Raw genomic sequence first — 8,121 nt, 5'->3', positions numbered from 1 at the left:
TATATATATTATATATATATATATAATATATATACTATATATATATACTTTTCGTACTTCAAGTGTCGTATTAATAATTATTAATAACTACTCTTCGATACAAGCTTCGATATTATTTTTAAGTGAACCCCGAGAAACTCATCAGTTTTTTGAAATCAAATCTTAATAAACTACTTTTATATTTTGTGCACTAAGCATAACATATCGCAGTTATTTTCTAGAAAATTGTAATCTGCAAATTGTAATGCTTTACTTATTATATATTGTGACGTGACATTTTGTCAGTCACTCAGAAAAGCAGCATAATGCGAGATTCTGGGTCCTTCAGGGTCAACGGGCGAGCGCACAGGCGAATGTGCGACATTATTATTTATTCTTTATTTCCTTTTGCGATTATTGTATCACTTATTTTTATTCTCTTTTTGTGATTATTGTATTATTTTCTTTCTTTCTTTTTTTGTCGCTATTTAGTTAAGTTTTAATTTTAAGTTAAAATTAAGACGATCCTGAGCTCGGATTTCACTATTAATCACGATCAAAGCCGGTGGCTATGTTGTGTCTCTGTGTTCGTCCGCCTCACCTATCGCGAGAAGAAAGAAGACGTCGCCTGCGGCGAGGGAGACATTGCTATCAGAGGAATTTAACTGGAATCACGGATAGAGCGGTACACGCAGGTCGTATTATTTCATATTTGCTACTATAATGTCGCCATTATTCTGTGGATTATCGCACGATTATTGCAGACACCTCGGAGAGAGACGTCAGCTGGGAACGGATTTACAGGCAGGACCTCCGCCGAAGCACCGTAGCCCACAAAGATCATTGGCGGATCGTCAAGCGACCAGAAAACATTTTCCGCCTTTTTGGAAAAGCGCGCCACAGCGCTAAAGGATCCGCGACACGTATGGACCCGCGGGATTCGTCGCGGGGTCACGCGGTCGCGGCGAGCCAATTAGAGAAAGCAGAGGCCGATAAGAGACGACCTGCGTGAATCCGCGAGTACTTCCGATCGGCACTTGTGCAGTGACTGGCCCGGATTAAGGACGCAGGATCTCGCCGAGCCGAATAAAGAGCAGTTCGAAAATATTCGTCAAGGACGACCCGTGCTGTCGGTTCTCGTGGATTTCGGAAGCAGTTGAGGAGGAGAGTCTTGGTGAGGCGAGCGTTATTAGTTGTATTGTAAAGCCACCGATCGCGTAATATTTTGTGAGCGTCTCGAGCGAATCGCGTGTGTGAGTTTCGCGGGTTTGATTCAGCCGATGTCGTACCGGTAAAACTAGCGCCATTGCTATTATCGATAAACGCAGGCCGTTCGCTCGACTCAGGAAATTTACATGCTCAGAGTCGTCGTTATTGCTCGCCCGTGTCACTGCCAAGTCATATTGTTCGTATTAATTGTTGAGATTCCGGTTCGTAAGATTAAGGTAGAGTCGCGTGTCACCGATCAGCATTAGGCTATCGGTTTGTTGGATGTTCTTAGAGTCGACCATTTCTAAGTACCGCCGTCGACGACTTTGTCATTGTTCTCTCTGTAATAAAGTAAACTTGTCGTCGACGCGCGACCGCGCGGTTACGAAAACTATCGCAACTCATGTATCGACGAGGATCGAATAAATTGGAAACTCTTTGTTATTGTTAATATTAATTACTGTCTGATTATTTTTGTCTCTGCCTCTACCTCGTTCTCCGACATTGTTCCCCGCTTACCGCGAACCACCCCCTCTGCCAATTTCGTTGGCTGAGCTAGCTGAGCCCGTCCGTCGCGAATTTCATTGCTCTGTAATTTCTTTGTCCGAGCGTAACATCTTAAAATTTAGTGCGAAGCGTGGCACGCTCTCTCTCGTGCCTGGCGCCCAACGAAATTAGTACGGCTCGAATATCGCAGCCCATTAAATTTGAAGGAAGAACCGCACTTTTGCTATTCACATTATTTTGTCCATCCTTTTGAGCTATCGCGTAAATAGAGCAACGGATGAAGTGACGAAGTTGTGCCGTTTGTCACAAGTACGATCACAAATTTGGCGCCCAGTTTGGGGCCTCGATTTAAAAGATTTAATAATTTATTGCGGGTTCGGAGAGCGAGGCAGATTTATGAAATTATCTTTTGTGACATTATTTATTATCTTACTGTTTTATTTGCTTCTTTGTTCTTTCCAACATTTTATTGTCTTCCTATATTTCATTGTTTTTTTTTTTAATTTTATTGTGCCTGCTTTCTTGCGACAATTTTTTTTTTATTTTTTATTTGTACCTTTTTGCAGCAGTGTTTATTGCCTATTGGCAATTTTTATTAATAAGTTGTGCTTAGATATCGTTTGGGAACCCTGAAATTTCGGTGTATTACGCGAGTGTAAATTCTCTTCGAGAATATTCGCGAGATTACTTCGGTCGTTACGTATGTTATTGTTCCGCGCGGGATACTTTTTTTCTTTGTTCTCTTTCTCGCGCTGTTGTCGTTTCGCGTGGTATCGGTCGCGTTTGTCGGCTTTGCGTCGTTCTGTGGGATCTTTCTGTGTTTCTATTGCTGGCCTTAGATTATATTATTCTGTCGTGTTGTTTTGCGAATTGAGTCAAGGCTGTCGATGATATTGACTCTCTTCGTACTAGCGTTTAAGTTTCGAATAACGACCTTAGCATAAAGGGAAGGTTGACAGCGAGCACGCATATTAGAGTTTATATTTCGTTTTCGTACGGTTCCTTCGAGTTTCGTATAATATTTCAGCCGAAAGAAAATTATTATCGTTTAGAAAATGACGGATAGAGGCGCGCGTTTCGAGTGGATATATCAGCTGACCGCGAGTCAGCTGAAAGATGAGTTAGTGCGGCGGGGTTGGACGGCGAGGGAAGCGCGCCTACTCTACATGCTCGCTTGTTGCGATATGAGCGGGGTGCCTCCTCGCCCTCGCGTTTATCAAGTACGGACGACCCGTTGACGGGCATTTGCGTCCTTCGACGTTAGAAAGGGTGCCTCCTGACAGTCCATCCCCGCTTACAACTGAGAATACCGCGAATCGTACGAATGGAATACCGGGTGATTTCGTCGGCGCGCCCTCGTATACGTCGCCGAATGTAGAGAATTGGAGACCACATCGAGCGAGTTCCGTGCATGAAATTTATAATGTTTTGCGCAAGTGGAATACTACTTTTTCCGGAGAACGTGGGAACGATGCCGAGTCATTTTTAATGCGCATCGAGGAAAGTCGCGCTTTATTTCCTGTCTCTGATGACGATCTTTTTCGATGCTTGCCGTTTTTCCTGACCGGTGCGGCTCTATATTGGTTCCGGAACCGACGTGCTGAGTGGAGGACGTGGGGTGAGTTCGCGGGTGCGTGGCGCTTACGTTTTGGCGTCTCCGATTTTCAGTTCACCCTTCGCGACGAGATTTTGCGGCGCATCCTGGGGGAGTTTGAGTCTGTCGCGGACTATCTGACGTGTATGCAAGCCTTATTCGACCAACTAAGTCCTCCGTGGAACCAGGGCCGTATCTGAGTATAAAGTCGCCTGCGTGTAAGCTTGGTACTAGGCGCTCCTCCCCTTCATATTATATAAAGTAAAGGAATACAATACAATAATTAATAATGGACTGCTTATATTTTAATAAAAAAAAAATTTTAATTTGACTAATATGGAGTCAACGCGATAATCAAAGCGCAAATTTGTAAAAAGAGTTTTTAATAAACACATGATATGTAATTACTAATTACATAGACATTTGGATATTTCGGCCATTGTTTTTAGACATCCTCAAGAAGGATTGCTCTGATTATCCACTGATTCAAAATTATTTAATAAAATCCACTAATTTGAGCTTTAATATGGAGTTTTTTGAATGAGAAACACGAACACTAGTGATACTAGTCTAATGTATTGTATTAATGTATATTAATTATAAAGCGCCTTGGCAACTTGTGATTTTGGCGCCCTCATAAAAAAGCGCCTGTGTGTGATACACGCATTGCCCGCCCGGTAGCTACGGCCCTGCGTGGAACATACAGGAGCAGTTGAATTATGCTCACCGAAATATGTTACCGCGACTACAAATTGCTATACAGCGCGACGAGTTCTACGATTTGACCTCCCTGGAGCGAAAGGCTTCGCGTGTGGAGGCGATTCACGACGCCGCGGCGCGCTACCGCCACAGTATATCCAGTAGCGCAACTCTCTGTCGGCACCTTTGATGTTAGTGTCACACAAAATGAGTGCGCATGCGCGAAATAAGCAACCTGCGCATGCGCGTCACCTAAACTTCTTTCTCACTTGCTCTTTACTCTCCATCTTTCCATCTTTTTCTTGCTACTCTATCTCATTTATATGTACATTAAATTAATCTAAATGTAATAAAAACTTAAAAAATAGACCATAATTGTAATGCATTGTAAAATAAAAAGATAAGGAAATATAAATTTATGTAAATATTGTGTAATATAAATATTATACCGTAAAAATATTTTAATAAAAGACTGCGACATATAGAATGCGTCTTTTCTCGTTAGATTGTTACCGTTTTTGTAAATTACTTGCATCACACAGAACGCAGATTTTCTAACTAAAACGTAAGCAATCCAGCAGAAAAACAAACATCATATATCGCAGGCTTAAGATATTAATATAAACAACAAAAAGTAAAATTTTATGTTATACCTACGGATTACATTTAAGAAAATCATTACTGTAATTAATTACAATTATAAACAATATTTAATAATAACTTTTTTTAAATTAAATAAGATAATAATTTTTATATGCATATAGAATAAAAATAATCAACTGTGATAAATAAAATTTTAATCTTAATATAACAGTAGGAAGCAAATATTTATCAACATATTATACATATTTTAAAATATCATTACACATATGCCTATATATGTACAAAAATACTCTCTTCTTCAGCAACACCTGAAACAAAGCTAAGTTCAAAAGTGCAAAAGTACAAGAGAATAGATAATTTATACAATAGTTGTATATTGTATAGATTAACTATTCTCTTAGTAATCGTTCCTCGGTTTCACTTAATTTTTTCCATTTTTTCACTATTTTATTTCCACAAACTTTTCGGTCACAAACTAAATTCGTAGTTTCTCGAACTAACACAACTCAAACAGATGGAAATTATACTAATTTCCTTCAAATTTGAGCTTTCTAAGCACACACTGGCACACGCCTAATCACAGGATCGACAGGATCTTTAAACGGAGCCGTTTAAATGGTCCTGACAAAGAGTGACAGAGAACGGATAAGAAGAAGTGAGAAAGAAGTTTCGGTAGCGCGCATGTGCAGGTTGCTTATTTCGCGCATGCGCACTCCATTTTGTGTGACATAAAATCAGGAGAGTTGCGCTACTGGATATACTGTGCTACCGCGCTCCTCCGCTCCCGGATAGATCTTTATTGCCTAATTTGGCTTATCGTCCGCCGAAAATGAGTCCGCGCGCTCCTGGGGTGGGGGCGGCTGGATTTTCCGCGTCGGGGACCGCGACTGAGGCGAGAGGCAATCGGTTTACGGGCGTGAGCGCGGAGTCTTCTACTTCACCTGCTGATACGGCTGTCGAAGCCACGAGCGGGTTGAAGTGTTGGAATTGTGAGAGATTGGGACATCGAGCGCGAGACTGTCGGGAAGAGCGACGCCTATATTGTTATCGTTGTGGTAGAGCGAGCGTTACGAGGAGGACGTGCCCGAATTGTGCGGGAAACGCGGAGGCGAGTCACTAGAGCGGGTCCTCGCGGCTTCTGCCGAGTTTAAAGGGGCCCACGCTTTTCGAGTAAATGTGTTACAATCTTCCGAGGGGGCTTACCACCCACCCGAGTTTCCACCCTTAAGGTATTTCCGCGTTTTTATCGCCGGTTACTCGTTAATGGCCCTGGTGGACACGGGGTAGTAGAACTCTTCTGGGGGACGAAGGCATCGCGATTTTAAGACGTCTAGGCTAACGGACGAGACTCGCGGAGGACGTTTACATACGCACCGCGAACGGACACTTAGCCGCAATTAAAGAGGAAGTTAGAATGCCACTGCTACTCGAGGGGATGCGACGCGAAATTAACGTTTGCCTGCTGCCCGCTTTAGCGGTTTCGTGTATAGTAGGCATGGATTTTTTATGTAAGGTATCGGCCTCGATTTCGCTGAGGGCGCCGAGGCGAGTTGGTGTTTCTTGGCTCGTCCTACGGAGCGCTATTCTTTCGAGGGGGAAGGCAATTTTGGGGAGCGTGCTTGCTGTGGACTGTCCGAATTAACCGCGGAACAAGGGAATTAGAAAATTTTTTAGAAGATAGGCTGTCGAATGCGATCGCGAATTCCGGTGTCACCTCTCTCACGGAGCATCATATTGACGTTGGTTCGCACCGACCAATAAGACAACGTTGCTATTTAGTTTCGCCGAAGGTGCAGGATGTCATTCGCGGGGAGGTCGATAAAATGTTAGAGTCCGGTATAATAGAAGCTTCATTTAGTGAATGGTCAAACCCAATAGTAATGGTGAAGAAACCGAATGGGAAATATCGTTTTTGCTTAGATTTTCGTAGAGTCAATAGTATATCGAAGAAAGATGCGTATCCGTTACCAAACATGACCGGGATACTGGATAAGTTAAGATTCACGCGATACATTTCGACGATTGACTTAAGCCAAGCGTACTTTCAAATACCGTTGGCGCGGGAAAGTCGCGAGATCACCACGTTCAGTGTTCCGGGTAAAGGTTTATACCACTTCACGCGGATGCCGTACGGGCTCACGGGAGCCCCGGCTACTTTTCAAAGATTATTAGATAAATTAATTGGCCCGGAGATGGAGCCTTACGCGTTCGCGTACTTAGATGATATCGTGATCGCGACACCGACCTTTGAGGGACACACGGAGTGGCTCGAGCGAGTCTTAGATAAAATTTTTAAAGCGGGTCTTTAAATTAATCCCGATAATTGCGAATTTTGTCGTTCTCAAGTCAGATATTTGGGATTTGTTGTACAGCGGCCTGACTGTCGATTCCGATAAAGCGCGACCTATTCTAGAATATCCAGTACCGCGTAATCTCAAGCAATTGCGTCGGTTTTTGGGAATGTCTTCCTGGTATCGTAGATTTATCCCACAGTTTGCTACCGCGAGTGAGCCGTTAACTAGACTGTTGAAAAAGAAACAGAGATGGGAGTGGGGGAATGAACAAGAAAAAGCGTTCAAAGAAATTCGTGCTCGTTTAGCTGTCGCGCCTACTTTATCGTGTCCGAATTTTGACGTTCCATTCGTTTTGCAAACAGACACTAGTTCGGTCGGGTTAGGTGCCGTGTTAACTCAGAATATGGAGGGAAACAAGAATATTATAGCGTTCGCGAGTCGCGCATTGTCGGCTGCAGAAGCGAGATACTCTGTCACGGAACAGGAGTGCTTGGCGGTCGTATGAGCGATAAGAAAGTTTAGGCCGTATTTAGAGGGTTATCAGTTTACAGTTTTGACCGATCACAGTAGCTTACGGTGGCTTCATCATCTGAAAAATCCTACGAGAAGATTAGTACGGTGGGCGCTAGAACTCCTGGAATACGATTACGAGATCGTACATTGGAAGGGAGCGCTACATAAAGTGCCGGATGCTTTATCGCGAATGTATGAGAGTGACGCCGGAATGGAGGGGGAGACTATCGACGCGTGTTTGGCCGCAGTAGATGGGGGGAAGGCTTTAGAAGACACGGAAGATCCCTGGTATCGAAAACAGTTTCGGGGGGTTTCGGAAAAACTGGAGCTTTTTAAGGGATGGAAGGTAGTAGATGATCAGTTATACGTTCGGCGCCCTCACAGGATCACCGCCACGGTTGTTGAGGATTTGAATGAATGGAAATTGGTTGTGCCGCGGGAATTGCGAGCGGAAGCTTTACGCACAGTGGTCTTCAAGGGTCAAAAGGTATAATGAAAATGTAGCGAAAAACGGACTTCACAGTTTAATTTGTAGCCATTTGAAAGTCAAAGAAATGGTAAACTTAAAATCGTGGCTGATCCCCTTTTCCAAATATCGCAAAAATGCGTTTTAATTTAATAGTACACAACAAATAAGCTCATAAGATTTTTTGTGCGCACCATTTTTGCGTGCGTGCGTGTGTGTGTGCGTGTGTGTGTGTGTGTGTGTGTGTGTGTGTGTGT

The sequence above is a fragment of the Cyphomyrmex costatus genome, unplaced genomic scaffold, assembly GCF_001594065.2.
Source record: "Cyphomyrmex costatus isolate MS0001 unplaced genomic scaffold, Ccosl1.0 scaffold234, whole genome shotgun sequence".
NCBI lineage: Eukaryota > Metazoa > Arthropoda > Insecta > Hymenoptera > Formicidae > Cyphomyrmex > Cyphomyrmex costatus.
The sequence above is the reverse complement of the archived record's forward strand: the minus strand, read 5'-3'. Positions refer to the sequence as shown.